Consider the following 6,744-nt stretch of genomic DNA (forward strand, 5'->3'; position numbering starts at 1 on the left):
AAGCCAAGCAACGGTATTATACTTCCCAAAAAGAAATACATACCGTGAAGAGACAATTGTGAATTTGGTGCAGTATTTCTTGACTTGTATACTAAGGTGTATACTGCCTTTTAAATGGGTTTGTTCAGGCTGTATTTTAATACATAATTTAAGTAGGTTCATAAGGAGATATTTTCTCTAAAGCTGGCTAGAGAGGAAGCCTCTGTATTTCACTCATTCTTCCCCTGTCCAAAATGGGTACTGCTTAATTATTCCTAGCTTAAAAAAAATTACATTATGTGATTTTACTTTAATTGCCTGTGCAGCCCCCAGACACTGCATACATAGCCAAAATAACAGAGAAGGAACAGCTATAGCTGTGCTCGGCCCTGTGTGAGACAGGGACTTCCTTCTTATTTCCTGATTCTAAAGGGCTGGCCTTCGCTTCCGGGAGAGTGATGCTGCTGCAATCAATGCAGCAGGGATCGATTTAGCGGGTCGAGTGAATACCCACTAAATCGGTGGCAGAGTACTCTTCAGTCGACCCTGGTACTCCAGCTCACCAAGAAGAGTAAAGGAAGTCAACCGGAGAGCATCTCCTGATGACTCAGTGCAGTGAAGAAATTGGGATAAGTCGAACCCAGCTATGTCGACTCCAGCTACGTTATTCACATAGCTGAGGTAGCGTAACTTAGGTCGACTTACCCCTGTAGTGAAAACAAATCTTCTGTATCATGTGGTCCAGATGCTGGTACCTGAAGGTGCTCGGGAAATTTCCTCTTCATCTCAGAGGACTGAGTCTAAGGGTATATCTACACTACGAAATTAGGTCAAATTTATAGAACTCGATTTTTTAGGAAGTGATTTTATACAGTCGATTGTGTGTGTCCCCACTAAATGCATTAAGTCGGTGGAGTGCGTGCACAGTACCGTGGCTAGCATCAACTTTCAGAGTGTTGCACTGTGGGTAGCTATCCCACAGTCCGCCGCCCATTGGAAGTCTGGGTTAAGCTTCCAATGCCTGATGGGGCAAAAACATTTTCGCTGGTGGTTTTGGGTACCTGTCATCAGTCACCCCTCCCTCCGTGAAAGCAACGGCTGACAATCGGCTTTCAGCAGATGGTGCAGTGGGCCTGCTAACTGTCGTCATCGAACCACCGCTTCCGTGGCAACTCTACTCTCCTGCTCTTGTCTCGATAGCTAATTTCTCCATGTTGGCTGTCATGGGCTCCCGCTTCCGCTGCAACTCTGCTCTCCTTCTCTCATGAATCCACCTTGCAGGTCCTCTCATCATTCTCTATAAATATCTATTCTCATGGCATCTGTTGTCAGCCACCACTTCCACTGCAACTCTGCTCTCCTGCAGACGCCATACCATGGCAAGCATGTAGCCCACTCAGATCACCACAGCAGTTATGAGCATTGTAAACACCTTGTGCATTATCCTGCAGTATGTTCAGAAACCAGAACCTGCAAAAGCAGGCGAGGAGGCAACGGTAGCACGGTGACGAGAGTGATGAGGACATGGACACAGACTTCTCTCAAAGTATGGGCCCCGGCAATTTGGGCATCCTGCTGGCAATGGGGCAGGTTCATGGAGTGGAATATCAATTCTGGGCCTGGGAAACGAGCACAGACTAGTGGGACCACATAGTGTTGCAGGTCTGGGATAATTCCCAATGGCTGTGAAACTTTCGCATGCATAAGGGCACTTTCATGGAACTTTGTGACTTGCTTTCCCTGCCCTGAAGCACAGGAATACCAAGATGAGAGCAGCCCTCAAAGTTCACAAGCAAGTGGCGATAGCCCTCTGGAAGCTTGCAATCCCAGACAGCTACCGGTCAGTCGGGAATCAATTTGGAGTGGGCAAATCTACCGTGGGGGCTGCTGTGATGCAAGTAGCCAACGCAATCACTGGGCTACTGCTATCAAGGGTAGTGACTCAGGGAATTCCATTGCAGCGAAGCCATCCAAAATGACCTGCAAATTTCCCAAACTGTGGTGGGGCAATAGACGGAACGCATATCCCTATCTTGGGACTGGACCACCTTGGCAGCCAGTACATAAACCGAAAGGGGTACTTTTCAGTGGTGCTGCAAGCACTGGTGAATCACAAGAAACGTTTCACCAACATCAACGTGGGATGGCTGGGAAAGGTACATGAAGCTTGCATCTTCAGGAACTCTGGTCTGTTTGAACAGCTGCAGCAAGGGACCTACTTTCCAGACCAGAAAATAACCATTGGGGATGTTGAAATGCCTATAGTTATCCTTGGGGACCCAGCCTACCCCTTAATGCCTTGGCTCATGAAGCCATACACAGACACCCTGGACAGTAGTCAGGAGCTGTTCAACAATAGGCTGAGTAAGTGCAGAATGGTGATAAAATGTGCATTTGGACATTTAAAAGCACGCTGGTGCAGTTTACTGACTCAGTTAGACCTCAGCGAAACCAATATTCCCATTGTTATTACTGCTTGCTATGTGCTATACAATATCTGTGAGAGTAAGGGGGAGACATTTATGGCGGGGTGGGAGGTTGAGGCAAATCGCCTGGCTGCTAATTACATGCAGCCAGACACCAGGGTGTTTAGAAGAGCACAGGAGGGCGTGCTGCGCATCAGAGAAGCTTTGAAACCCAGTTTCATGACTAGCCAGGCTATGGTGTGGCAGTTCTGTTTGTTTCTCCTTGATGAAAACCCGCCCCCTTGGTTCACTCTACTTTCCTGTAAATCAACCAACCTCCACCCTTTGATCACCACTTGCAGAGGCAATAAAGTCTTTGTTTCAAATTCATACATTCTTTATTAATCCATCACAGAAATAGGGGGATAATTGCCAAGGTAGCCCGGGAGGGGTGGGGGAGGAGGGAAGCACCGGGTAGGGTAGGGGAGGAGGGAAGGACAAGGCCACACTGTACTTCAAAACTTATTGAATGCCAGCCTTCTGTTGCTTGGGCAGTCCCCTGGGGTGGGGTGGTTGGGTGCCCAGAGGCACCCCCAACCCCCGCATTCTTGGGTATCTGGGTGAGGAGGCTATGGAACTTGGGGAGGAGGGCAGTTGGTTACACAGGAGCTGCAGCGGCGGTCTATGCCTTTCCTGCAGCTCAGCCATATGCTAGAGTATATCAGTTTGATCCTCCAGTAGGCTCAGCTTTGCATCCTGCCACCTCCTCATCATGCTCCCGCCACCTCTCCTCTCACGCATCCCTCCTGTCCTCACATTCATTTTGTGCTTTCCTGGACTCTGACATTGCTTGCCACCACGCATTCTGCTGAGCTCTTTCAGTACGGGAGGACTGCATGAGCTCAGCAAACATTTCAGCGCGAGTGTGGTTTTTTTCGCCTTCTTATCTGCGCTAGCCTCTGGGACAGAGATGATAGGGGGAGCGTTGAAACATTTGCAGCTGTGGGAGGAAAAAAAGGGAGAGTAGTATTTAAAAAGACACATTTTAGAGAACAATGGGTAGACTCTTTCATGGTGAACCAAGCTGTTCACATTATATAGTACATGTGCTTTTGGTACAAGGGCCCCCCCCACCCCCGTCACACACACCCAATTCTCTGGGATGATCACTTCACCCCTCCCCCCAGCACATGGCTAAAAGCGGGGACGATTTCTTTTCAGCCACAGGCAAACAGCCCAGCAGGAATGGCCACCTCTGAATGTCCCCTTAATAAAATTCCCCTATTTCAACCAAGTAACCGTGAATGATATCACTTTCCTGAGGATAACACAGAGAGATTAAGAACGGATGTTGCTTGAATGCCAGGAAACACCAGGACCATACGCTGCCATGCTTTGTTATGCAATGATTCTAGACTACATGTTACTGGCCTGGCATGGTAAAGTGTCCTACCATGGAGGACAGAATAAGGCTGCCCTCCCCAGAAACCTTTTGCAAAGGCTTTGGGAGTATCTCCAGGACAGCTTCATTGAGATGTTCCTGGAGGATTTCCGCTCCATCCCCAGACACGTTAACAGACTTTTCCAGTAGTTGTACTGGCCACAAATGCATCCCAAGTCTTCAGGGCAAATTAATCATTAAACACGCTTGCTTTTAAACCATGTATTATATTTACAAAGGTATGCTCGCCAGAGATGCCTTCTCCGCCTTCAAGGTCCCGGAGCCCACCTTGGGAGGGTTGGGAGGGTATTGGCTCCAGGGTGATAAACAGTTCCTGGCTGTCAGGGAGAACAGTTTCTTCATCATCATCATCTTCCTCATCCCCAAAGTCCTTATCCCTGTTGCGTGAGACTCCCCCCTTGCAGGAGTCCACGTACAGGGGTGGGGTAGTGGTAGGGGCACCACCTAGAATGGCATGCAGCTCATCATAGAAGCAGCATGTCTGGGGGTCTGACCCAGAGTGGCTGTTTGCCTCTTTGGATTTTTGGTAGGCTTGCCTGAGCTCCTTAAGTTTCACAGGTCCCTGTTATAGCCTCTGTCCTTCATGCCCTTAGAGATTTTTTTCAAATATTTTGGCATTTTGTCTTTTGGAACCGAGTTCTGATAGCACGGATTTGTCTCCCCATACAGCGATCAGATTCAGTACCTCCCATTCGGTCCATGCTGGAGCTCTTTTGTGATTCTGGGACTGCATGGTCACCTGTGCTGATGACCTTGCCATGCTGGCCAAACAGGAAATGAAATTCAAAAGTTCCCGGTACTTTTCCTGTGTACCTGGCTAGTGCATCTGAGTTGAAAGCACTGGCCAGGGTGGTCACAATGGAGCACTCTGGGATAGCTCCCAGAGGCCAATACCGTCGAATTGCATCTACAATACTCCAAATTTGATCCGGCTATGTCGATTTCAGCGCTAATCCCCTCATCGGGGAGGAGTACAGAAATCAATTTTAAGAGCCCTTTAAGTCGACAAAAATGGCTTTGTCGTGTGGACAGGTGCAGGGTTAAATTGATCTAACGCTGCTACATTCGACCTAAACTCATAGTGTAGACCAGGGTTAAGTATGCTGCTGCTTAAGTAGGGGCAAGGTGAGTGTGATCTCTTTTCATCGGGAGCTGTTGTATAAGATTGTCTGCAATCAGACAGAGTCTGACTGGCCACTTTGGAAAGGGAGGGGGTTGGAGAAAGGACTTTGAATAATATCTTTGTGAAAATGGAAGCTCTGCTCACTCCTCTATTCTTCGCATTTACCTCTATGTGCTCCATGCTGTCTTGTATACTGGGGCATGTTAGCTTGCTTTGTTTTGGGGCATTTAATCAGTTATAGGAAACAGTGCCATTCTCACACTAGTTTGGAAGTATCCGATGTTGACCCATCGGTTGGTTAGCCATTCTGCACTTTGCATCTGGACATGCACCTATAACATAGACCACAGACTTCGGTGGACAGAGATTCTGCACAGTGTCATCCAAGGATTTGTCCTAACTTTTTTTTAAAACCATGGGATTTTGTTTTAAATTATCTGAATTTATCCCTTGTCCATCTCTCAAATATTTATATTCCTCTGACCTTATTCTTGAGACTTGTAGTTCTATGTGCTTTTATAAAAACTTTTTTGTGAGAAATAATTTTCATTCCTTAAAGAGGAAGAACGCTTTTGTGGTTAGGGCACTGGACTGGAACTCAAGAAATCAAGGGTTCAGTTCCTGACTCAACCACAGATTTCCTGTCGGACCTTGGGCATGTAATTCTGTCTGTACCTCAGTTCCCCATTTGTTTACTGGGGACAATAATACCTAGTAGATTTTTAGGATAGAAGGGCCAATTATCGTAATCTAGTCTGACCTTCTGCATGACAGAGGCCAAAAAACCCTCACCCTGTCATTTCAGCATCAACCCTGCAACTTCTGTTTGAACTACAGCATATCTCTTAGGGCATGTCTACATTACAGGCTGGATCGATGGGCAGTGATCAATCCAGCGGGGGTCGATTTATCGCATCAAGTCTAGATGCGATAAATCGACTGCCAAGTGCACTCCCATCGACTCCGGTACTCCACCAGGGCGAGAGGCGCAGGCAGAGTTGATGGGAGAGCATCAGCCTTCAATTTATGGCAGTGAAGACACCGTGGTAAGTAGATCTAAGTACGTTGCAGTTGCGTAACTTAGATTGATTTCCCCCTTCCCGCTGCAGTGTAGACCAGGCCTTAGAAAGAGATCCACTTCAAGTGATGGGGAATCCATCGCATCTCTAGGTGAGTTGTTTCCATAACTAGTTGCCCCCACTGCTAAAAATCTGTGCCTTTTTTCTAGTCTGAATTTGTCTAACTTACGCTTCCAACCATTGAATCTCATGTCTTTTTGAATCCATCAGAAATCTCTTCCCAACTGAGGCATTTATAGACCATGATCAAGTCACATCTTACCCTTCTTTTAGATAAACTAAATAGATTGAGCTGTTTTAGCATCTCACTATAAGGCATGTTTTCCAGATCTTGAATCGTTCTTATAGCTCTTTTCTGAACCATTTCCAATCTTTTTTTTTAAATTGTGGAACCAGAAGTTGGCACATCATTCCAGTAGTGGTCTTGCTAATGTTTATATACAGCAAGAATACTGCCTTTCTACTATTACTTGATATGCATTGCATATACATTCAAGAATTAATTTGCTCTCTCAGAGACAGAATCACACAGGGAGCTCAAGTTCAGTTAGTCATTTGTAAGACTACAATTCTTTCATGTAGGTTGCGGAAGTCACAGATTCCGTGACCTCTGTGACTTCTGCAGCAGCTGGTGCTGGCTGGTCCCAGGGACTACCCGCGCAGTGGTTCCGCTCGGCTGGCCCTGGGGTCTGCCCT

The sequence above is a fragment of the Lepidochelys olivacea genome, assembly GCF_965140295.1.
Source record: "Lepidochelys olivacea isolate rLepOli2 genome assembly, chromosome: 1".
NCBI lineage: Eukaryota > Metazoa > Chordata > Testudines > Cheloniidae > Lepidochelys > Lepidochelys olivacea.